The 26,527-nt window shown below is 34.9% G+C and overlaps 1 long non-coding RNA gene across 1 annotated transcript; it reads left to right on the top strand.

Moving 5' to 3' along the window:
• The first annotated feature begins 1,848 nt into the window (after positions 1 to 1,848).
• Positions 1,849 to 25,451, top strand: LOC140636282 (uncharacterized). Its single transcript, XR_012033573.1, has 8 exons — positions 1,849 to 1,907; positions 12,519 to 12,613; positions 15,121 to 15,257; positions 16,808 to 16,896; positions 18,863 to 18,969; positions 22,732 to 22,833; positions 24,021 to 24,098; positions 25,218 to 25,451. It is a non-coding gene; the product is annotated as an uncharacterized lncRNA (long non-coding RNA).
• Positions 25,452 to 26,527: the final 1,076 nt, after the last annotated feature.

Genomic DNA, 26,527 nt, shown 5'->3' with positions numbered 1-26,527 from the left:
TTATGTCTTCTCTGTTAGTAATTTGTACCTTTACATCTTATGTGAAAACTTACAACATGTATATCAGGTATCATATTTCAATATTGTGTTTCTTAAAATGATATTTAGATTTACATTTAAAAATAAAGGTAGAGCTTAAGGTGTTTTATAAAGTGACAATAATAGACAATTTTGTTTTTTGTAAATGTGAAATATATATGCTATATGTATAATGATGAAGATTGAAAAATAATGGAAGAATTCTAGTCTGATTGAACTTAGATCAAATTAGCTGATACTCATCCCTACTCTAAAGTAGATATTTTCAGCTCTATTTTACAAATAAAGAACATAGAGAGTTTAAGTAATTTAACCCCTAGTTGAGTAAGTGGCAGAAATGGTATTTGAACCTAGTTAATAGACTCTAGGATTTCTGATCTTAATCTCCATGTTATACTGAGAGGAGATTTTACATTTATAACTCTTACCATCATGATTCAGACTAGGGGTAAGAAAGCACCTTATGAGATGAAAGTGTAATATCTGTGGCTTTGTAACGTCGAACAAATTGCTTTAGTACTCTGCTTGCTACATGAGAGAGTTCATTTACTGAAGTAGAAAAGTGTGCTTAGGGCACCCCTGGTGGCTCAATGGTTTACCGCCACCCTTAGCCCAGGGCGTGATCCTGGAGACCTGGGATCCCACGTCGGGCTCCCTGCATGGAGCCTTCTTCTTACTCTGCCTGTGTCACTGCCTCTCTCTCTTTATGTTTCTCTCTCTGTGTATCTGTCATGAATAAACAAAATCTTTTTAAAAAGTGTGTTTAAATTAAAAAGAAATACATATTGGGCATTAATTTTTAAGATAGCAAAAACATTGAACTTAGAATCAGGAATTAAGAACTTAGGCCCATCTCTATCTTTGTCTAGACCCTTCATTCTCTGACTAGGCACCAAAGCACCATGGGGCATCAGGACTGAACTCATGGTGCTGTGAGATATTTTATTTTTCGAGGAAAACATAGTGACACTTGACATATATTGGACATTGCTCAAAGTGCTCTAGCTCAAGGTAGTTTCTGATTTTGACGTTACATCACACTACCTTCCATTCAATTACATCATATTTTTGTGAAGCTGAAGTTTCAACAGTCACTGTGATAAAGAAGCAAGTGGCAAATGAAAATCAATGTGGAACAGAAATGAGGGTAGGGGTGTACAACCTGATTCCAAAGTTTGAGAAATCATGCTGTGCCTCGCAGGAAAATATATCCTATTAATAAGTAATTGTGGTTAAGAATGAAGTAAAGATACCATTTTTTCTATCAATTAACATATTATTTTTTAATGGCTGCTGGGTTATTAGAGCATAAATAATTTATTAAGTTGTTTGGATGTAGCTACTTAATAAATGAAATTGGTACATGTTTATTTGTCCTAGGAGCATCGTGAAAAATTTGCTGAGAGCCTAAGGGCTCTGTGAACTAAAAAAGCTTAGGAAACTTTGGAACAGAAGTTTGGTTTTGGTATTTTGAAGTATTTTTTCTTGGCTTTAGTTTTCTTAGCTGAGAAATGAATGGGACAGAACAGATGGCCTCAAATTCTAGTCTAAGACAAGGAAGAGGGTAATGTAGGTGACTTTGATAATTCCATGCTGTATTCTCCTATAGTACTTAAACCCTATCTTAAATTGGAAAAAAAAAAACAAACACAGAATATATATGTCCTGTGTGATGATTTTCTAATGTATTTTAAACCAAATCTTTTAAAACAGATGAACTACTGCATGCAGAAGAGTTAATCATTTTACAAATACATCTCATTTATCTCTTTAACCTGTGGAGCTCATTATGTTTTTGTTTGTTTTTAGTGTTTGGCATTCGGATGTTTTCTCCACTTGTTAACAGGCTGAATTAGAAAAGTCCAAGAGTAAGTGAAAATCTGCACTTTGTAAATATTGGAAAATTAGAGTGTCTGAACTACCTAAGAAAATATTGTCCCACAAAAATTTCAAATAAAAAACAAGTATCTCACTGTTTTCAATAAAAATCTGGCTAATACCTACACCACAATTGCGTTCTTTTATATTGCCAATTTACACAAGGAAGTGCTCATTTAGAAAATCTTTGAATATAAAAAAAAAAAAATCTTTGAATATGTGTCTATAAAAAATAATACTTGTTACATGGAAAAATTTTAGATTCTTATTAGGCATCTATCAAATAATTGCTATCATTTGTGACAACATAATGAACCTGGAGGACATTATGTTAAGTGAAATAAGCCAGACATAGAAGGACAAATGTTACATGATACTGCTTACATGAGAAATCCAATAGTCAAATCATAGAAGCAGAGGGTAGAATGGTGGTTGCCAGGGACTGACGGGCAGGGAGAATGGGTATATCAGAGGGTATAAACTCTAGTGCCTATAGTTAACAATATCTTATAGTTTTCTTATAAGTGTGTTAAGATAGTATATCTTGGGTTCTTATCACAAAATAAGTAAGAGAGAGGGCAGTATGAAACTTTTGGAAGTTCTGGATATGTTTAAGTTATAGACTATAGTAATGGTTTCACAGGTGTATACTTATTGCCAAACTTAGCAATTTATATATATATTCAATATAAATAGCTTTCTCAATATCAATCATACCTCAATAAAGTGGTTTTTAAAAAATATTTCCTCTAAGTAGCTAAGAGAACACTTGGTGTTTTAAAATAAAAATGAAGACTAGTAAATATGTAAAACCTTAGAGGTGATCTGCTGTTTCTAAAAACAAAAAACAAAAAAACAAAAACCAAAACATTAGGTGCATTATACGATCTTGGTTGGATTGCTATAAAGATATCAGCCCTGGAGACAAATCAGCAATTTTTGTTTTTTACAAGTGAACTGAAGTGGCTGTCATGGTTCTGTCCATTTCTGTGAGCAGTCTGTTTAGGTATCTGTATACATTTGTTACAAATACTATTGCTATAAACTGATTTAATTGTATTAGTTTCCTATTGCTGCTGTAACAAATTACTACAAACTTAGTGGTTTCAGCATTACAAATTTATTGTCTTAGTGTTTTAGAGATCAGATTTCTCATGAGCTAAAATCAAGGTGTCAGCAGGGCTGTGTTCTCTTTGAAGCTCCAGGGGAGAATCTATTTCCTTGTCTTTTTCAGCTTTTAAAGGCTGTTCTCATTCCTTGGCTTGTGGCACTCTTCCAACTTAAAGCCAGCAATAGCCTCACTTTGACCTCTGTTCCCAAAGTCACATCTCCTTTTTTTTTTGACTCTGCTGCTTCCTTTTCTTTCTAAATACTCTCATGGTTACTGGGTCCCACCCAGACCTTCACAGTCCCTTTTTCCATATAAAGTAACATCTTTGGGGGAGGAAGGTAATAATTCTGCTTATCACATTAAGGCATGCCTTGCTTCATGCAACAGAAGATTTTAGGAGGCAGTATAAATGTTCTATGAAGGCTCTAAGTTTAGTAGATTAACTCCCTTTAGTTGACATAGAATTCGAGTTTCCATTTGGTAGAATAATTATACGTAATATACTAATCCACTATTACCACATATTTCTTTAAATAAAGTTATAAGGTATGGCAAGAAAGTGAAATGATGTGACTTATAGTATAAAAGATTTTCTAAATTTGAAAATAGTTTTTAAATCTTAATTTTGTACTAGATTTCCATTTGCCTGAAATGAACCTAAGGAACATTTACAAATATTTTTATAGTAAATAAACAAGATAAATAAATAGCCCTGATTAGAAATTAATTTTTATCTAGAAAGCTGGAGCACATCTTTAGCTTATGCTCCAGGAAGAAAGTTCTTTCATACTAAAAAGGGCTTCAAGTACCCCATGTATTGGCATAACATGTGGAGCTTGTTGAGTTCATACAGATTTCAGCTGCCAAGAACGCAATACCATCAGAGAGAAACAGCTGTAACATCATACAGCTATTTACTTGCACAAGAAAAGAAAGGTGGCCAGTATTTTTAGAACAAAGATTCTCAAACTGTTATACGGATAAATACTACTGGGGGAGTCATTTTAAATTACAGATTCCAATTCAGATCTGAGGAGTCCTAAGTTTATTATGAAGTTCTAAGTGACGGTGTTGGTCTCTGAGCCACACTTTGCACAGCAGGTTTGTAGAACATGCTGGAAAAAGCAAAGGATACTATAGAAATCAACTTATAAAAACACAATTCGTAATACATTACTTTGAGTAAGCACTTAAGTGAAAACCTAAAATTTTGTTGTGAGTGCTAATAAGAAACAAGAAATAGATACCTCAGTAAAGATTGGGTAGGACATATGATCATCACCATTGCTTTAGTGAGGAAGAACTGAAACTATGTTTTAATTTGAATCTTCTGTATATATTTTCTAATCAGTTTTGAGTAGGAACATATGGTAAAAAAGTACTGTTCACATTGCAATGTGTGAATTTATTTATTCCCAAATGGATGGATCTTTTTGTTTGAAGAATACTTTACATTGCTATTATATATATAGTTGGCACTGCTGGTTTGTTCTATTTCTATAATCAAGTTTTGATGTCCAAAGTGGGAAAAACTAGGTGAATCCAAAACCAATTTCATTCTTATTATTGTAGTTATTACAGAGCCCTGTATTTAAAGTTAATAGTTGTTTCTCTTACTGGAAATTAATTAGATGTCAAGCAAGCAAACAAGTAAATAAATAATATAATTTCAGGGAGTTAGAAAGATGTAGGGAAAAAGGATGGAGAGTGAGGGGATTGGGTTAAGCAGAAATTAGATGAAGTTAGACAAAAGTCTGGGATAAAAATTCTAAGCTGAGAGGAATAGAAGATATATGGACCATGACTAAGAGAATAGTTAGGCTTACCTGCTGGATGAGAAAGTGTAGCTGGAGAGAAATGAGTGAAGAAAAGAATGGAGGAGATGACCTTGCCTTTGTAGGGACCAAATAATGCAGCGCTTTGTGGGCTGTGAAGTTAAGAAGTTTGGATTTTATTCCAAGTGTGATGAGAATAAACTAGAACAGTAACAGAGGTAAAAGGGACAGATTAATGACTTCAGAAATCAATGATCTGTTATATGACATCCTCTCTCCCTGTTTCTCATCAGAGCATCTGTCACTCTGTTTCCTATTTACTGATTTCATGGTCCGTCTTCCAATATGGAATATAAGAGCTTTGTGCCTTCATATTGCCCTTTACTGTATTCCCTCTGCCCAGAACATTAACTGTGATAATTTCTTAGTAATTTGTTCTTTTCTGAAGGTATGGGTAGATAGGATTTATTGGTTGATGAGTTTGAGGAAAAGATAAAAGAAGAAAGAGTCCATGGTGACAATTCTTTCTTTTTCTTCTGAGAAAATGGATTAAAAAGGAACCATGTATCACAGCTGAAAAAATATTAAATTCAGAAAGATAAATTTACTTTGGAAAGAAATAAAAAATGAGTTTAAGTTGAAATATATTAAAATTTGGGTAATGGTGACATATATTAAAATTTGAGTAATGGTGACATTGACATGTTGTGCAGAAAAATTTGAAATGTTTAGAGAAGAGGGACTCCAATAGTGAAATTTATTCCCACAGAACACTAGTTCCATGTAATTTAAGAGGTATCCTGCCAAAGAAAATTCACAAAGGTTCACTTCTACTCACAGGACCCTTCTTTTACCCTTTTCTTGGCCTTGGTACTTCTCCATGTCTTCATGTGAATTTATACTGTTTTAGGGTGTCCTTACAGTCGATTTTCTTCATTATAATGATGACTTATTATAACTATCTCAAAATTTATATATTTTTATATTGATTTTAGTTAATTGCATGTATTTTAATTTTTATCATATTCTTTTAACTAATTTTCTAATTTTGCTTAAAATTTGTATTTTATCTTTTATGGCAGTTTTTATAGAAGAGCAAACATAGAATGTAGGTGGATGACAGGCATCTGAGAAGAATACCTTCAGAATTACCAGGCCCTAAAAGACAGTAGTTTGATATTTGGAGTCTTCCATCCCTACTGCTCTCAGGTGGCCTTATATAGCTCTCCTAAGGCCCTTGTTCTAGTTCTAGACCTGATATCAAGTTTTCTGTTCTAAATAACACTGGGCATTATGGATTGACCTGTGTGGCCCTAAATATATATATTAAAGCCTTAACTCCCAATGGGACCCGATTTGGAGATAGACCTGTTAAGGAGGTAATTAAGGTTAAATGAAGTCCTAAGGTAGGTCATAATCCAATATCACTGATATCTTTGTAAGAAGAGAAAGAGACACCAGGGATGCATGGACACACACAGAGCAAAGGCTATATGAGGACACAGTGAGAAGATGGCCATTTGCAAGCCAAGCCAAGGAGAGAAGCCTTAGGAGAAACCAAACATGCCAACACCTTTATCACATGGACTTCCAGCCTCCAGAACTGTGAGAAAACAGATTTCATTGTTTTAAGTCACACATTCTGTGGTACTTTGCTATAGCAGCCCTAGTAGACTAATATACCAGGTTCTTACCAGTCACTGATGTGTATCAAGCTTGCCGTGGTACACATAGCTTTCTCTTTTAATTAGGGGACAAAACTTGACACATAGCTCTACTGAACATAAGGGGTCGAGCAAGTGAACTCAAAGGAAAGCAGAATGGGGTATGGGGAAGTGCTAGTGATGCACACCACATGCCTTGTTGTTGGTTGTTTCTCTTAATGGATTACAGTATTTCCTCATCCTCGTCATAATGTCTCTCTGAGATTCAGTGCTCCCATTGACTTGCACCCACATTTGATTGCACTTTTTCCATTTATGGAATGTAAGTTTTTCATAACTCACTAGTCAATACCACTACTATATAGTGACCTGATCTAGGAAGCCTATTTCTCATTATAAAATAGTTCATATTCAGAAGATTAAAATTAAGATGGCTATAAGAATTCATGTTTAATTCATAAAGGTATTATTAGGTATAATAGGTATAATAATAAAGATATACATTTAAAGGTATTTATATATAACATATATACTCATATTAACATACACACATATATTTTTCTGTTCTGACAACTGAGAGTCTAAAAGAAAAGACATTCCAGCAGCAACAATCACACCTAGGGCCCAGGACTTCGTTTTTCGGACATTCTCCAATAAAAAGAACCAGGTATTCTTGGAGAAATGGCTAACTCTAGGACAGGATCAGGATGATCCTGGTGCAATTAATTTGAAAGAAGTAAAGAAACCCACAATGATGGGGATGAAGGAGGTATGCAAAAAGAACATAGGAACCAAGTGAAAGAGCTGTCAGTGGCCCAAACTGGAACAGTTTGAGCAATAGCAATAAATAATATTAGATTATAAACCAAATTATACAATGAATATCTGTGAGTCCATATTGATGTAATAAATGTAAATAAATTATAAAGTAAATTAATACATAAAGGAGAGAAAAATCTGTTCCGAATTCCAAATAAATTATGGAGATACTCTGTCCTAAAGGAGGGGAAGCATATGTCCTCACTTCTTAAGTATGGGGTTGCATAAAGACAATATTATAGAAAAGTGGAAAAAGAATAACTTAGTTGTGGAGAAACATGACAAACATGACTTTAGCTGGATGATCAAGGTGAACAACAGTCACAAATTATGTTGATGGTATATAAACCTGATATGATGTAATAAAAATGGCATTTTGTCTCTGTGATATTCCTCCCCCAAACCCATAATCCCAGGATAATTGTGAGCAAAACACAATTATAGAGACACCCCCTATAATATGCCTGACCTGTACTCTTCAAAGGTGCCAAGGTTATCAAAAACAAGTTTGAGAAACTGTCATGGTCAAGAGGAGCCAAAAGAAACATGATGATTAAAGGGAATGTAGTATCCTGGTGGGATCCTGGAACAGAAAAAGGATATTACATAAAAACTAAGGAAATATGAGTAAACTATGGACTTTAGTTAATAATAATGTATGAATAGTGGTTTATTGATTGTAATAAATGTAGCATATAGTGAGATGTTAATAATAAAAAATACTATTTTTATATCTGCATACATTTTCTGTAAACCTAAAATTATTCTTTAAAATGTATATTATTAATAAAAAATAATTGGGAGAAAATATTTCAATTACTGATTACATCCTATTTACTAGGACCATGCTAGGAACTTTTTGTTCATCATAGCTCAGGGGAACAGCTGCCCATCTTAAGTGAACACAATTCTCTTGAATGTTGCTAAATGTTAGAACATTTATGTTAGAAAACAAAATCCCATATGTTCAAAACTTTGGAACCTATTTTCTCTTGCTCTACAGCAAGCTGATGTTGGCACAGATAAGAATGGATAAAATTATTTAATCGTATATAATGTTAGAACTATGATTTTTAATTACCTGGCATATGTAAAAGAATTACTTTTTTCTTTTGATGCTGATTTAGCACACTTGAAAGAGAACATGGTGTGTGATGGCAGTTATGTTATCTTTGCCAGGGTGCATGCACATTTTTAAGCTATCTGGTCTCAATTTGACAGTCTTTGAACTTAATATATCTTCTGTGCACCATCAGCTAACATCATAATTTCATTTCTGCTACTTGGATTGGCAATGTTCCTACTACATCTCACTCATAAAAATGAAATCTTAACTAGGAATAAGTGTATTCTTTGAGGCCATTAATGGGATATTTGTAAATCAAAGAGAAAAAAATAAAAAAAACAGGCTAAATTAATTTGTGAGCAGAATCTACTAATGTTGAATAACAGCCAAATATTCCTCATTGTCCCTCAGAACATCAGTTCTATGTGATTTAATAAGTGTTCTGCCAGAAACCATGGTCATATAAGTTTGGGAAAAGCTAGGTTTAACTAAATTAAATGGGAGATTTTTCCAAGTCTTCCCATAACATACTAAGGTATTTTGTGATTCCTCAAGTTTGTATAATTCCCCAAGTTTATTTGACCAAAAGACCCATTTTCAAAGAAAACATTATTATTCTAAGAAAGCAGTTTCTGTGGAACTCTAATTAGGAAAACTTAGTCTAGGTCTAAGGCCAGTGTTTCTCCAAGGCCAGTCTTGCGATCAGCGGCATCAGTATCAGTCAGGAAATTATTAGAAATATAAGTGCTTGTGCACCACCTTAGACCTCTTAAATTAGAAACTGCCCAGAAATCTGTGTTCTAATAAGCTTTCCAGGTGTTTCTGATGCATGCTCTAATTTGAGCACCATTAATCTAGGAGAAACTCACATCTTGAATTTAGAGACCAATGTTGTTGATTACTTAATATCTTTACTATGGTTGTTCTCCTTCAAAAGATTGATGTCTTCAAACAGACTGAAAGCCATGACTTCATCTGGACTTTCAAAGGAGCTAGATAAGAATTCTTAGTGTTAATTAAGAAATCTGAGATGAATCAAAAAAAAAAAAAAAAGAATACTGTGATTCAAAAACATCTGATTTCAGTTTAGTGTGGAATGAATGAAGGGGTCTTATTTCTTTAGGTAGGCCTTGAAAGAAAGAAGATATTACATAAAAAAATAAATAAGTACTCTGTTGTGGACTATGAGAAACATAGCTTTTATTTTGAGGTACAAATTTACTCATTAAAGATAAAGAAGGATTGACAATGTAAAGGGTCTGTGTAGTTAGGCATCACATATCACTCTGGGTCCAGATTGCTTGGATTTGAAGCCCTGCTTTTTCTTAGACAAGTTCTTTAATACTCTGTGCTTCAATTTTCTTATCTGTAAAATGGGGATAATAATAATATAATCATAGGATGCTATAAAGATGAAATAAATGAATTAATATATGTTTCAATGGATTTTTTTCAGTTTATTGAGGTATGATTGATAAATAAAAATTGTATATATTTAAGGTATTCAATGTGATGTCATGATATATATGATGACATCATATATATGTGAAATATATATGTGAAATGATTATCACAATTAAACTAATTGGCATAGCTATCACTTCAATACACTTACTTGTGTGTGTGTGCATATGTGTGTGATGAGAACACTTGAGATCAACTATTAGCAAATTTCACATATACAATACATTATTTTTAAAAAAATATTTTATTTATTTATCCATGAGAGACACAGAGAGAGAGAGGCAGAGACACAGGCATAGGGAGAAGCAGGCTCCATGCAGGGACCCCAATGTGGGACTTGATCCCAGGACTCTAGGACCATGCCCTGGGCCGAAGGCAGGCGCTAAACCACTGAGCCATCCAGGGATCCCCACAATACATTATTAATAACTATAGTTGTCATGCTGTACTTATGCTGTCTCCAGAACTCATTCATCTTATAACTGAAAGCTTATACCTATTGACCAGAATTTCCCCATTTCCCCCACCCTTCAGTTCCTGGTAACCACAAGTCTACTCTCCATTACTGTGAGTTTGACTTTTTTTTTTTTTCCAGATTCCACAGGTGAGTGAGATTATGCAATATTTGCCTTTTTGTGTCTGGCTTATTTCTCTGAGTGTAATGTCCCTCAGGTTCATCAGTGTTGTTGCAAATGGCAGAATTTCCTTCTTTTTTCAAGGCTGAATAGTATTCTATTACATATATACCACAAATTATAGCTATAGTCATTTTAGTACCTTCGTCTTTTAACCTTTATACTGGAGTTAAAAGTGATTTATGTACTACCATTAGAATATCCTGAATTTATTATACGTACCTTTTCAGTGAATTTTACTGCTTTTGTGTTTTCACATTACTTTCACATCTCATGTTAGCTTCCTTTCATTTTAGTGTGGAGAACTCCCTTTAGCCCTTCTTAGAAGACAAGTCTAGCAGTGATGCACTCCCTCATCTTTTACTTGTATGGGAAATACTTCCTCTTTCCTTCATTTGTGAAAAATAGTTTTTCTGGTTCAAGTGTTTTTGGCTGACAGTTTTTATCTTTTAGCCCTTTGAATATATTACCCTGTTCTCTCTCGAATTGCAAGGTTCTGCTGAGAAGTCTACTGAGGTTTTGCTTGAATATGACAAATCTTTTTACTAGATACTTCTGAAATTTCCTGTCTTGATTTTTGATGATTTGATTATAATGTTTTTCAGTGAAATCTTTGAATGAAACCTGTTTGGGGGAACATTAAGCTTCAGGTACCTGAATATCTATATCATTCCTCAGATTTGGGAAGTTTTCAAACATTATTTCTTTAAATAAACTGTCTGTTCCTTTTTCTCTCTGCATCCTTCTGCAATTCCCATAATATGTATTTTAGTTATTTTTTTTTAATGATGCTCCATAAGTCACATAGGCTTTCTTCAATTCTTTTCATTCTTTATCCTTTTATCTCTGTTGACTGGATAATTTCAAGTGAATTGTCTTCATGTTTACAGATTCTTTCTTCTCTGAGCAAGTCAATGTTGACAACCTCTAGTGTATTTTTCATTTCACTCATGGTATTCCTCAGCTCCAAAATTTCTCTTTGTTCTTTTGTTATGATTTCTGTCTCTCTGTTGAGCTTCTGTTTTGTTTATATACTGTTTTCCTGATTTCTTTGAGTTGTCTATATGTGTTCACTTGTAGCTAAGTTTCCTTAACATAATTATTTTAAATTCTTTTTCAGGCAATTCATAGATCTCCATTTCTTCGAGGTCTATTACTGGAAAATTATTGTGTTCCTTTGGTAATGTCATGTTTCCTGATTTTTTTTTTTTAATTCCTTAAACTCTTGCATTGCTGTCTTTGCATTTCAAGAAACTATCACATCCTGCAGTCTTTACTGACTGGCTTCAGGAGAGAAACACCTTCACCAGTTAGCCTGGCTTGGCACTTAGGCTGTTTCTGACATTTTTTATGGATGTACCCATTCCATATCTCTTGTTCCCTCTTGGGGGGAATTCCTAAAGTTGTATACTTTCTTTTAATCTTGCAAAGGTAGGCTGCATGCTGAGTCGCCTGTTTGTTTTGCCTCAGATAGTACCCTAAAATGCTCAAATTTGTATGCTTTCTCTTGATCCTCCAGAATAGGGCAGGGTTTCTGTGTTTGTTTTGCAAGCTCTTATAAAGGATCACACTGGACATCTATGAGGGCATGCATGAGGAAATGGCCAAAGTGGAGTGGGTGAGGCACATACAACATAGAAGTTGTTCTTGGGCCATTTGAGGGGATTGGCAGGCAAGGTGTTGCCAGAGGCTCATGGGTGGGCTTCTTTATGAATTCTGTGAGGCATTTAGTTAGATCCACAGTCCTCTCATGCTTTGGAGCCATTATTGCTGTGTTTCCAGCTCTCCCAAACCCTCAGCCATGCCTATCACTTCAGTGTTCTAGGTGGGGCGAGAAAGAAATGGATTTCTTGGGCAATGTCTTGCTTGGCTGAGAAACCGGGTGCTCATACTGTATACTTTCACTTTCCCCTGTGGGAGAAATTGCAGGCTGATAAGGTTTCTCTTGGTGCTGAACAGTACTGTCTTGGGGGATGGATGATTCAGGTAAAGTGAAACTGTTCATTTCTTTTACTCTCTTACATCTATTCTCTCTTCTTTCTTCCTATTTCTCTTTTTCTCCAACAGTGTGCTGAAACTTCTCTGATGGACTCCTGGACTCCTATAAAAGTATTCTCATCCCCGGATGGTTGTCAAGATCAATGGTCTATGGGAAGATGATGGTAAAAAATCTTCTATTCTGCCGTCTTGCTCTGAGTGAAAATTTTTTAGCAATTAAGTGAATTAGTTCAGTATGTGTTAAATTAATAAAAACCAAATGAGAATAATATTGATTCCAGTCTTCTATCTATGATTACATGAGGGTTCTCTTTAATTATCATAATGAAGAGGAAAGTTTGATTTTTTTAAAAAAATATTTTATTTATGTATTTATTCATGAGAGACACAGAGAGAAGGCAGAAGGCAGAGGGAGAAGCAGGCTCCTCGTAGGAAGCCCAATGTGGGACTCCTTCCCGGAACTCTGGGATCACGCCCTGGGCCAAAGGCAGACGCTCAACTGCTGAGCCACCCAGGTGTCCTGAAAGTTTGATTTTTTAAATATTTTTATGTGCTTTATATTAAAATGGTTGAGGAAATATTAAAATTGTATTTGTAACCTGGTTTCTTCATTTATTCATTCATTCCACAGATTTCCATAACTACCTACTATTTAAAAATTTCCATAACTGCATACTACTTAAAAATTAGTTTTCTTGATCTCAAAATGATCAGGACATGGCTGATGTAAATAATTTTCAATCAATTGATTCTGAACTTAATAAAAATTTATTTTCTGTATTTTATTATATAATCTGCTATATACTTTTAATTTTATTCTTTAGGTAAGTTAGGTTTCTCTAATTTATTTGTGTTGTTTCCACATTTACTGATCAGAGAAGACTGCTGACATTTAAAAAAATAGGGTTGAAAAATATGAGGCAGAAAAATGGTGTTATAATTTAATTGATAATAGGTATGTTTATTAAATAATAATTTGAGGCAAAACACAATCTTTGTTAGAAGCTAAATTTTTAAATGCACTTGGAGTCATTAAATTAATCCATCCATGAGGAATTTATTTAAAATCTGTTGTGCATCCAGTTTTAGCCAATTATCTGTTGAAATATGTTTTAAGAGAGAGACTAAAAAATAGTTATAAGATTAAGCTGAGGTAATAAACTAAAATAAAGCAGAGTTCATATATACTTTTAATTTAATTTTAGTCTTTTATTAGGTCCTATATTTGAATATAAAAATTCACGTATATATGCTCTAGCTTTATATTCAATGCCAAACACCTTTATTCAACTAATGATTAAATCTGGGCCACACAACTATAAAATCAAAGAACACAAAAGCATAGTCCTTTAAAGTTTCTATTTTTATTTTTGAAGCTTGACTAAGAGCTTATTATTTCCACATTGCCTTGAATAATCAATTGTTTGAATTATTTATTTTGACTATTCTGTATTCTTAAATTCCATGTCAATGAACTAATGTCTTTCTTCTTTTTTAGAATAATTTTTTATTTTCTAAATACTTATCTTCCCTATACATAAATAACCATTCACCCTACTTTTTAGAATATTTAGTAGAAGAGTTACTGTTTACATAATTTGCTTTGGGGTTCTGTCTTTATTGGTGGTTATAAAAGCGATTTGTGGGTGTTTTGTCCAGTTTTGACTTTTGTACATGCATTTTTTTAACATTTTGTCTTTTGTGATGAGATGTCTAGAATTCTATATTAAATCTTCATTTTAATTTATTTTTATTTTTTTAACTCTTCATTTTTAGATGCTGTTTTCACATCAATCTCTCCCTTTTTCTTTTCTTTTTTTAAAATTAATTAATTTATTTGAGAGAGAGAGAGCATGAGTGGGAGGGGCAGGGTAAGGAGAGAAACTCAAGCAGACTCCACACGGAGGGTAGAGCCCCACCTAAGCAGAAACCAAAAGTCCAGGGCTTAACTGATCATGTCACGTAGGTGCCCTAATCTCTCTCTTTTTCAAATGTAATAATGATTAACATTTCTTGGACTACATCTTGCCGTATTACCTGATTGTCTCAGGTACGTATGCCTCACATTCAAATGTATTATTAAGCTATAAAAGGGCAGAAAATTTGAGTTCTGATAGTAGTCTATGCTGACTGATTTTGTAGAATGAATGAACTACACTCAGAGTTTTTTGAATGACAAGTGAGAAATAAGAGAATGTTTTTGAAGCCAACTGATTTTTGTTTACCTAACTGTTGGATAATATTTATTACATAAAGCTAAGCACTTTATATGTGATAACTCATTTGATTTCAATAATTAGTCTTCTGTGAGGTTAGAAAGGTCTTGGTACATAGTAATCATTTCCCTCTGTATTATAGATTTTCCTAGAAAGCATTTGATATGTAAATGGAGATTGAATGTATTTTTAACACTTCTAAATCTTTCATTTATACAAGATCTAAGAGAGCTTGCTGATTTGCATAATGGGTTGTCAGTCAGGGTTGATTAGGCCAAGGAAGAGAACAACCTAATTTGAAAACTTAAAAGTATTGGTGGGCCAATAGGAAAGCCAAAAGTAGCATTGCCAAGAGAAAGAATTTGAAAGAATTAGCATGCTCAGTTAGCAGAGCTTCAGATGACAACTAAGTCGGTCATGCACAGCATTTCTTCCCCTTACCTCTCATTTCTCAGTTTCTAGCCCTGAAAGATCTCAAATTTGGAAATTTAGAAGATTGGTGAAAGAAAAAAGTCTACACTGTGACTCTGTGGTCTAACACAGTCTTCCAAAAGGGAAGCCAGCCAGAGCAGGGAATGGAAAGACAATTTAGGTAAACTTTATAATTCTCATATAAGAGAGGTGGGAATGGACTTTTTATCACCTTACACGAAGAGGCTTGCAGTAATCAGAAAATCTAAATACCTCTTCAAATTTTACCTAAAGATGACAGCAAATCTTGATTTGTAAAAACAGTGGTAGAAAACAGTAAAATTACTTTCTTTTTTTTGCACTACTATATCTAACTCATTTAATAAAGTGTTAGGTTACAACTCAATTAATTAAATTGTTATGTAATTTTTTTAATAAATAGGCTCTGTGCCTAGTGTGGAGCCCAACATGGGGCTTGAACTCATGATCCTGAGATCAAGACCTGAGCTGAGATCAAGAGTCAGATGCTTAACGGGCTGAGCCACCTGGGTGCCCCATTGTTACCTAATTTATAATCTTTTTGTAATCAGAGAATATGACAAATATTTATTATAAGTTTTTAAGTGTTATAGGTGAGGCAGAAAGCCATGGAGCAGAATTCATGCCAGGTACAGAGAAGTAGCCCCAGTTCCGAGAGTTGACATCATTTTTTCTCTGGTATCAGGGGTTGAAATGTATACTATGTCAATATCAATACATTTGTTATGTGTCTATGTTATAAATGAGTAGACTGAGGGGAATTCCAGCATTTTAGAGGTTAATACAAAAGACATGTTAAAAAGTTATTGCAGTAATTCAAGATGGGAAGAAAAGTACCTAAGCAAAGATGTAATTAATGAAAGAAGAAAGGAAGACATGTAATTGAGACATACTTTGCAGGGAAAATTATAATACTCAGTTTCTAATTGATAAAGAAATCAAGGAGAAGGAATGGTTTAAAATGACTTTAAGTTTTTGAGCTATCATGGTCAATTGTATAATAAGAATGCCTGTTTTAGTGAAATAATTCATTTCCAAGAAAAGGAATTTTGCACCTTTAATAGCTTAATTTATACTTCCTGACCTTATTATGCTCTGGTGGGCTTTATAATGCCAAGGGTTTTGGGGTTGTGTATTAGATGAAGAGGAGTCTAGTTCTTGGTCATCATCTCTTGGTGCCAGCAACTGCAGAGATGGCTACGTTTCATATGATCTTTGCCCTGTCACCATTATTCCTTTTTCTTTCTGTGTGAAAGCCCACCAGGACAGCTAGGGCTCACTGCTGAGTCCATACAACTCTTGATAACATAAGAAACTTTCCTGCCTCCATGAAGCACAGTGGGATGCACGTTAAGGCTCATATTCACAAGGGTCTCTATAAGAAACAAATGGCGCACTCAAATTAATGTATTTCAGAGAGAGTTTATTTACATAGAACTAATTACAAAGATGTGGATAATGTGAGGAGACAGCAAGGGATAGTACAGGTACACAGAACTAGCAGACCCTAAAAGTGAGAGGAGAAAGGCTACCAGAACCTAGAAGGGGAGACAATTAAGAAGTGAAGGCTGACTTGGAAGGAGCAGTGATCATTCAAGGGATGCAGCCAACCTAAGGTGACTCTTTAGAAGGGGCTTTAGGGAAATTAATATACTGCTGCTAATCACACTTTGTCTTCATTTTTTTCTGCAGTCCCCAATGGCTAAATCCCACTGGAACCAGCGGGAAGGGAGCAAAATAGAGAAGAGAATGACTCTGGAGGGGCCAATGGAAGACTCATGGTATGACATACCAGCCATGTCAGCTTAGATATCACTTGTGGTAATCCCTTCTCCATTGACTTTTACTCTACTGTGTACGAGGTGTTTGCTTATGTGTGTGTTTGTTTTACCGTACTTGCCCCTTTATAAGCTGTAGTGGAGACAAGAGCCCTTTCCTCTTAGGTCCTTCAAAACGATCTGAGGTTCCTTCTCTGGGCTTGGGGTGTCAAAGGTGGTTTATTTCTTTTTAGGGACAAACAGTATCTAAAGCACTTTCACTCTGCTTTTTTTTTCTCATTCCCTTTGTATAAGCTTTTCTTTCTGATCAGTTCTTATTACTCCCATCTGGTAATTATTAAAAAGTAAGCAAGAATCAATTGGCTCCAGATGTATATATTATAATCGTACCAGAGAAACATGGCAGGGTTGGACAAAACAAACTCAGAGTGGTGACAGAGGTGGTGACTCTGAAAAAGTCCTGGAAAGCAGGACTTCAAGTCAAAACATCAGAATATAATCAGTGTTGCATGTGACATTTAAATAACTCTTCTGCTTCAGTGATGCATGGATCTAGACCATGGGCTACATGAACTGGATCTGTACTGAATTTAAGCAAGTATCTTATTCTTCATTCTTATTCTCTGCTACAGCTTTTCCCCACAAAGATCACTTATTTGTGTGGTGGCCAACACCATATTCTCCATATTTGAGACCCATAGGATTCTCTCAGATATTTTTTAGTACTTTAATGTCCAAAGTAAAAATTAACAACTCTACCAATCAATAACAGAAGAGAATGACCCATCAGAAGTGAAGGCTTGTATTATTCTATGGAGTAAGGAATTCAGTCTAGCCGATTTCGTGCTTGAGAACAAAAGACATATTGGATAGTGGAAGAAGGAAATGATAATATATCGCCTACAGCTTTCCTTTTTTGCAGACTGGTGACCATGATTCTGCCTCAGTGAACACTAGTGAAATGTTGATTAGAAATGATGTTAGCATTATCATTGTCCCTCTTTCCACATCTCAGGTGGAAAGCTTTCAATATTTCACCATCAAATATGTTTGCTGTAGATTGTTTTCGGAAGGTCTTTATCGTATTAAGAAGTTTTGTTCTACATTGCTAAGAGTTTTTACAATGAATGGGTATCAACTTTGGTCAGATATTTTTATTCTGTAAATATTTAGGTATATATCTTTTCCTTTTTAACAGTTACATAATGAATTAACTCTGAGGGTTTGTTTTTTGTTTTTTAACATTGACTTATTTTTGAGTGTTAATACAACCGTATGTTCCTGGGCTAATTCTCTCATGGTTGTAGTATATTCTTATTATATATCACTGCTTTCCATTTGCTAATATTTTGTTCAGCAGTTTAGTGTTTATATTATGTTCATGAGAAATGGATCTGCAAATTTCCTTTCTAGCAATGTTCTTGTCAAGTTTGGGTATCAAAATTATGATAGCCTCCTAAAAAAAAGTTGGGAAGTGTTTGTGTCTTTTCTGTTTTCTGGAAGAGATTGCATAAAATTGGCGTTATGTTTTCCTTAAATAAAAGAATTGCATAGATTTCACCAGTGATGCTATCTGGTTTTAAGGCTTTCTTTGTGGAAAGGTACTTAGGAACAGATTTTCTTTCTTTAATAGATGGTAGAATAATCACATATTTTATTTTGTATTTTGATAATTTGTATTTCTCAAGGATTCTGTCCATTTTATCTAAAGTTTTCTACTGGTATAAAGGTGTTTATAATATTCTGATTATCTTTTTAAGTGACTAGATATTATATGTACAGATGTGCCCTTTTACAGGCCTGATGATTTATGTCTCTCCTAGATCAATCCTATTAGGAATATTTCAACAGTATTAATCTTTTGAAAGTAACTGTGATTATTGATTTTTTTCTATGCATTGATATTTGCTCTTATATTTATTATTATTTTTTATACTCTCTTTGATTTGGTTTTCTATCCTTTTTCTAGATGCCTGAGAAACATGCTTGAGAATTGATGTTGGGCCCTAAACATTACATTTTCTTCTGAGTACTACTTTAGATACAATCTACTGTGGGAGAGTAGGACCTGAGCTGGTAAGAGAAACAGTAAGAACAGGGACAGGCATAACTGGTAACCACTTTATGCGTATGGCAAAAAGCCAATTATTCCTGCCATTGGTCGGTACTGAGAACAGTACAAGCTGAAAACAGCCATGATGGTGGACAAGATAACCAGGTCTGTTGAGGTTAGTTCTCCTGCAGCCCGCTAGTGTATGTTCACCACTGCAGGTCTCTGCTGCCCCTCTTGTGATTGGTTTAGAGTTGTTTTCCCTTTCTTGCTTCCACATACTTTACATTTTACGATAAGAAAACCTAGAGCTAACCCAGGCTAGGGCTTCACCTTCACGCCTACACTTCTTGGAGATGCCTAGCTGTGTAGCCCCTTTGTTTAGTTTCTCTTTGTTCCAAGATACTGGACTTTGGATAATTTCATATCTCATTGGATTGTGCCATGGTCTACTATTTTCAATATGTTTTAACTTCAGTATAATTCAACTCTGATTAAATTTAAAATTTTGATTTCATACATTCATTTATATATGGGCGCTTTGTAATAGTATTTCTTAAATTTCCAAACATTTGGCAACTTTCTTGTTATCTTTTTGTCTTTATTTCTAGTTTAATTCCTTTGCACACAAAGAACATATAATACATGACTTCAATCTTTGAAATTTGTCAGGACTTCATTGTATCAGCATTAATAGCATTAATTTTGGTTGCTTATCCAAGTGTAGTTGCAAAAAAGTTAATTTGGTCATTGATGGAATGTTATATATATGTTAATTAGATGAAATATATGAATTGTACTTTTAGGTTTATATCTCTATTGATTTTTGGTCTGCTTGCTCCATCATCTGTTAATGAAAGTATAAAATCCCTTGTATGATTTAGGATGTGTCTACTGTTCCTCTCATTCTGTCAATTTTTTTTCCTTTTATGTTATTGAAAACACACACAGATTTAGAGCTGTTTTATCTCTCTGGTGGATTAGCCACTTCATGTTGCCTTGTTATTATGAAATGTCTATCTTTACCTCTAATAATACTTAAATAATTAAAATATTAATTGTCTAATAGGGTGGTTACATTAACTTTCTTTTGGTTCTCACATACAGAGTATATTTTTTCTATTCTTTTACTTTAAAAATTTGTCTTTAAGGGGTATTTCTGGCATGCAGCATATAGGTTTTTCTTAATCTGTCTGAAAATACTAGTATTTTAAGTTCAGCATTCAATCTACTTACATTTATACACTAATTAACACAGCTGGATTTTTACCTACCATCTTAATTGTTTTCTATTTGACCTACTTGTTTTATGTTCTATTTTCTCTGTTTTGCTTTCTTCTTTTGAATTAATAAAATAAATTTTATTATTTAACTTTTCCTACTATTAATTTATTAGTGACACTTCTTTTTTTATTAGCGACACTTCTTAAAAACTAGTGTTTACTTTTCTTCAGTTGTTATTAAATTATACAAATATCTGTCCTTACCTCATAACAAATGATCACATTTCTACTTCTACAGTAGTGCTAAAACTCTGGAACGCTTTCACTCCCTTTATTCCAATTCTCTTTTTTACATTGTTGGCATAGATTTTATTTCTACATACATTTTAAACTACATTAGACATTATATTATAATTTGTTAGTTAAATCTGTTTATATTTACTCTTTCCATTTCTCTTCAATCCTTACAAACACATTTCTGTGTTTCTGTTTGGAATGATTTTATTTCTACCTGAAGAAGTTCCCTAAGATGTCATAAGCTTTCTCTCTCATGCTGTTTACTTCATTCTGAGACCTCATCAGCAGTGCCTTTAACCATATTTCTACAACAGTATGTTCAATGATTTCTAGTTTTTTTTATTATTTTTTTATTTTATTTTTTTTTAGCATGTTCCTCAAAATTCTCCCAGGGTCTACCATTGCCTAATTCCAAAGCTCTTCTACATAGTTACATACTCATTCTCAGTACCAAAATCTGTATTGGTTTTCTATTGTTCTATCAATAGATTATCACAAATTTAGTGATTTAACAACACAAATTAATTATTTAGCGATTAGAAATCCAAAATGGGTCAGCAGTGCCATCTGTTTCCTTGTCTTTTCCAAAAACTTTCTGAAGCTACCTATGGTCCTTGACTTATGATGCCTTCTTCTATCTACAAAACCAGAAACAGGATTTTCTGGCTTTGACCCTCTGTTCCATATCAACCTCCTTTCTGACTCTAATCCTGCTGCCTGCCTCTTTCTTAATCATAAGGGCTGTTGTGATTATATTGTGATTATCAAGATAATCCAGGATAACCTATCCATCTCAGGATGCTTAACTGACAAGTGAGGTATCATATTCACAGGTTTTAGGGATTAGGAGATGAATATCTTTGGGTGGCTTTTATTCTGCCTTAATACATGTACCTTATTTGTGAGTATAAATTTCAAGTCTTGAATCCTATAGAATTTTGAATTCTTAAACTTAAAATACTTCTTTTTTCCCCACTTAAGTTTTGCTTATGTTCTGAAATGCTAAACCACGATTGACTTATTTTTCCTTAGCAGTCTCATAATTTTCTCTCAAAAATTTCTGTTCTTCACCTTCTATATTAGATAAACTAAAGTGCTTCTCCAGGGTAGCATTAACTAAACTCGTAAAGTCATATAGCAAGAGAGTTCTATTAGTTATGGAATAAAATGAGAAAGAAGGCTTTCATTAAAGGATGCTGTCTAGGGTGCAGTACCTGAGAAGAATAGACATGAAGGCAACAAAATCTCATTGTCTAGTCTTTTCTGATAACATATTTAAGAACTTTAGGTTTTGAAGCATAACTTTGGTATTTAGTATTCCTATTGATTTATAGTACTGCTAGTTAATGGACCTATATTTTTAGTTAGGCTTTAGCATGTACTGCTGGTTAAGGTGCCTTGAGGTTCCTATACTTAGTATAACAATATTATTTGGGGGATCCCTGGGTGGCGCAGCGGTTTGGCGCCTGCCTTTGGCCCAGGGCGCGATCCTGGAGACCCGGGATCGAATCCCACATCGGGCTCCCGGTGCATGGAGCCTGCTTCTCCCTCGGCCTGTGTCTCTGCCTCTCTCTCTCTCTCTCTCTGTGACTATCATAAATAAATAAAAATTGAAAAAAAAATATTTAAGAAAAACAATATTATTTGGATATATCTCTTTTTCATATAAAAGTCATTCTCTGGAAGGATATTTTTGACCTGGGGCAAGCTCTTTTGAGGAAAAATGAAAGTACAATTTTGACACCTTTTGCCACAATCAAATGACCTAAAAAAGATTGCTTTAGAATGTTGTTAGGGGAACATCAACTGTGTAAGGCTGTATAGAAAAACCATATTTTAAGCTTTCTAGAGATTATGGATTTTGGCACAGTTGAGGAAACAAGTATGTAGTCAGTGGTTTTGTGCCATGTAATCCATGGAGCTCTGAGGATGTCATGGAGGGGCTTCAGAGACTGCTAAAAAGAGTAAAGAGTCAAACAGGTCAGTCTTCAACCAGAGTGTTCTGTTTAATCTGATTTATGTGTTAGTTCTGGATACCCTTTGTTTGAACAAAGACTTTCTTTGGCTGAAAAAATTGGATAGGCACTGCATCAAAAAATTTGGCCTAAATCTTAGTCAGTGAGGGGCGGGGCCAGGATTAGATCCTGGTCATTGCATTCCTTTGCTTAAATCCCTTCAGTGGCTCCCTGTCAACTTCAATATAAAATATATACTCTTTCATCATGGCATGTACATTCTTGCTGACCTGATCCTTGTCTATTTCTTTAGCTTATTTCCAGCTCTGCAGTCTTCTTCATGCCCTGAAGACTATCCACACGTTATGTATTATACCTGTAGTGTCCATCTCCTGTTACCTGGCAAGGTAAACAGGTAAATCCAAATTTATTTTTTTATTATTATTTTATTTTTTTATGTATTATACCTGTAGTGTCCATCTCCTGTTACCTGGCAAGGTAAACAGGTAAATCCAAATTTATTTTTTTCTTTTCTATTCCGTGCTATGAAGAAATATTCCTGGGGAATATTTGAGGAACTAGAATGCTCACCTGAGCCAGCATGAGCAGACCGGGATACTAGCAGCTGGATTTGGGAGACAGCATCAGGAAGGAAAGAAGTGATTCAAATGGCATTAAAAAGACTCTATAAATACACTTATTATTTATTTAATTAAATAGTTAAGCTCATAACAAAAAGCTCATTTGTTAAGTATCTTCTGTATAGCCCCAGAAACTATTCTAAGTACTCTGGATACAGCAGTGAAACAGTGAAACATAGAGACAAAATTTTACCTTGGAGCTTCCATTCCAGTGAGGGTAGGATAGATAATCAGGAATTACTTATATTAAATATGCCAGACAGTGATAAAACTTCTGAAGAAAGGTAAAGCAGGATGAAGGAGACAGAAAGTTAATAAGAAAGGAGCCCACTGCGTATAAATATACATATCTCTCTATTTTCACACTCCACTTTGGAACCACCCAGGAGCCGGCGCTCCCTCCCCTCTCCCGAGGGCTGGGCAGGGAGGTGCAGTGGACTCAGCCAGGCTGGGGGAGCCAGACACGGCATGGCCTGGGGGACCAGGGCCCTTCCTCTTTTCTCGGAGGTCCCCCCATCTTCACCCCAGCTGTCTGTCCCTGTCCCGGGCTGGGGAGGGGGGAGGGAAACTTTGTCGGGAATAAACTTCACTCTGTGGAAAAAAAAAAAAAAAAGAGGTTGCTCTACTATAGAGTGACTGCCCTGACAAGATGAGGGGTGAGAGCTGAATAAAGTCTGAAGAAAGTGAGATTGAGCCAATCTGGTATTTGCGGGAGGACTGCTCCAGGCAGAGGGAGCAATCAAGTTCAAAGGTCCTTAAACAGAACTGTGTTTGAGAAAGAGGAAGGAAACCAGTGTCAGTGTGACCACACCATAGGAACATGGTCAGACATCTGGTCAGACGGGCTATGGAACATGATCTGATAAGTTATGGTAAGAATTTTGGTCCTTATTCTCAATGCAGTGGGAAGTCATTATAACATTTTGAATGGAATTTTGATCTGCTGTGATTTTGTGTCTAGGGGATTTCTGTATGCAGAATATAAGGAGGCAGAAGCGGGAGGAACAGTAACAGTTAAGAGACTGTTATAAGAATGCAGGTAAGAGATGTTGGTGGTTTGAACCAGAGTGGGAGTAGTGGAAGTGGTGAGAAGTGATTGAATTCTGGACACATTCAGGAAGTGTAGCTGACTTGAGGTTAGACTGGATGTAGAGTGTAAGAGAAGGAAAGAGACACATGTAACCCTTGACCATTGAGAAAAATGTAATTTCTATTACCAAAATGGGGAGGCTTAAAGAGAAGATTTTGGGGAAAATTAAGACATTTCTTCTAGATGTGGTAAGATGATTATTAGAAATCCAAGAGGGGACATGAAAAATGCACTTGAATATTTAAGGTTTGATTTCAGAGGCACATTCAGGCAGAAGTGATAAAATTGAAAGTCATCAGAGTGTAGACAGTATTTACTGCTATGACTGAATGAAATCATTCTAGAAGTAACCCTCAGAAAGAAGAGTCCCAAGGCCTGAGACCTCAAAGTACTTTATTGTTTAGGAGATGAATACTTTATTGTTTGTCAAGAAGATAAAGAGGAAAAAAAAAAAAAAAGAAGATAAAGAGGAACCAGTAAAAGAGATTGAGAAGGAGAGGCTGGTGGGAAAAACTAAAAAACAGTGGTGTCCTGGATGGAAAATGAGATACATTTTCTAGGAGGAGGAAGTGGATCAACCATGTTAAAAGTTGTTTATATCACATAAAATGAGAATGGAGACTCGCCCACTGGATTTGGCATTTTGGAGTGAACTGGTGAAGTAGTAAGGAACAGAAGCTTATTGGAGTGGATTCGAGAGAAAATTGAAAAGAAATTAGGCCTTGAGAAGCTTTTCTATAAAATGTGGAGGGGAACATGGGAAAAGGAATTTATTTATTTATTTTATAATTTAAGTTGAGAGGTACTATAGCAATCTTTAACTCAGCCCACAGATGCTAATAGCTTACTGGCTGAAATCTTTGGAACTGATAACTGGGTCTCTGAGGATGTAAGATACTGTTAGTTCTGTATCAATAGGGAGGGCAATAATAGGCAAGCTATGGGGAGGAAAATGGGATTCCTGAATCAGGCACAAGTTGAAAGAAATTCTGGGAAGGAAAAGCACTGATGACAAGCCACCTGACAGATTGTATTTTATTTTTTTTTACTTACTGCTGCCTTCACAAGGGGCCAGATTTCCCTGTCTATGAAGAAACAGGTTTCCTAAAGATGTCAGGCATTTGGTGTGTGTAAAGAGTGTTCCACATTGGACCAGGAGCAGATGTGGGTGTTACTGAGGCACTCTCTTTCAGTGGCTACAACTTTTCAAGAGCACCATCAAACAGGTCTTCAGTTAAAATTGATGTTGACAAATACTGAACTCATAAACTGTAAGTCCCACAGACTTTAAATAGAACCCACCAGCAGTCTTTTTGGTATTCCCTATCTTTGGGATTTCTGTTTTTAATTAAATATTTCAAAGATAATACTTTGTTGTTGTTTTTTTAATTAAACTTAGCATCTCTTAGCATTTGAAAAAAAAAAAGAGAAAACCACAAGTGTAAGAAGTTCACCTTTGTTCTTGGTGTGTTCAAAGTCACACCCAAAAACATTTTTGTTTCAAAGGTGGAAAATGATCAATCCCTTACACATTCCCTTAGGAAAATTTGTCCCTGTGGTCTCAGAGACTTTTATACCTGCCTGTATTCTCTTGTTCTTTTCATCCTTTTGCTGTACCATTATCCTGGCTTCTTGCCACCTTGTTGCACCAATAGCTCATTCTTTCATTTTGCTTGTGTGGTTTACTCCAGTTTGGCTCCTCACCAAGCTGTCCCTACTCTTGTCTCACATTGACTCTCTGATTTCCTTCTCTAGACTAAGTGGGAGACTGAGTTCCAATCTTAAATTTAGGGGTATGAACCTGGAATTCTTAACAATTTCTCTGGGATTTCATGATGTAGGCATCTAGAGTCAGGAGATCAAGACATAATGATGCTGAAGAGCTGAGAGCCATGGAGACAGGGCGTGGGAAGTAGGAAGGCAGGACTCTATGGAGCTTTCTGATCCCATAGGCCCATAGAGTAGCTCCTTTGAACATGGTTCTCAAAACCTGCCCTTAGGGTTCAAAAGAGCTTCTTTGGAGTAAACATGTTCAACTATCATTTAACTCTTCCCTTAAACTCTCTAAATTTACCTTTTCAGCCACCTTGTTCATAGATAGATATTACTTTGGAATGCAAGACGATGAAGCTATTTTCTCTAAGCAGTAGTCCAAAGTATTTGTCTTTTTTGTTGTTGTTTTTTTTTTTTTTCTGTGTAAAAGGGATATAATACTTCTACTTGAAGTAATGCATTTTTAAATATGTAATGTTGTGCCTAATTTACAGCAGATATGTTGGGTTATAAATTTCCCCTGAAATTATACTAGGTAGGTGGCCTCTTAGTCCATCAGTAATTGTATCTTACCAATGGTTCTCAAGTCTTTTTGACTACAATGC

Source organism: Canis lupus, chromosome 7 (assembly GCF_048164855.1).
Source record: "Canis lupus baileyi chromosome 7, mCanLup2.hap1, whole genome shotgun sequence".
Taxonomy (NCBI): domain Eukaryota; kingdom Metazoa; phylum Chordata; class Mammalia; order Carnivora; family Canidae; genus Canis; species Canis lupus.
The sequence above is the reverse complement of the archived record's forward strand: the minus strand, read 5'-3'. Positions and strand labels throughout refer to the sequence as shown.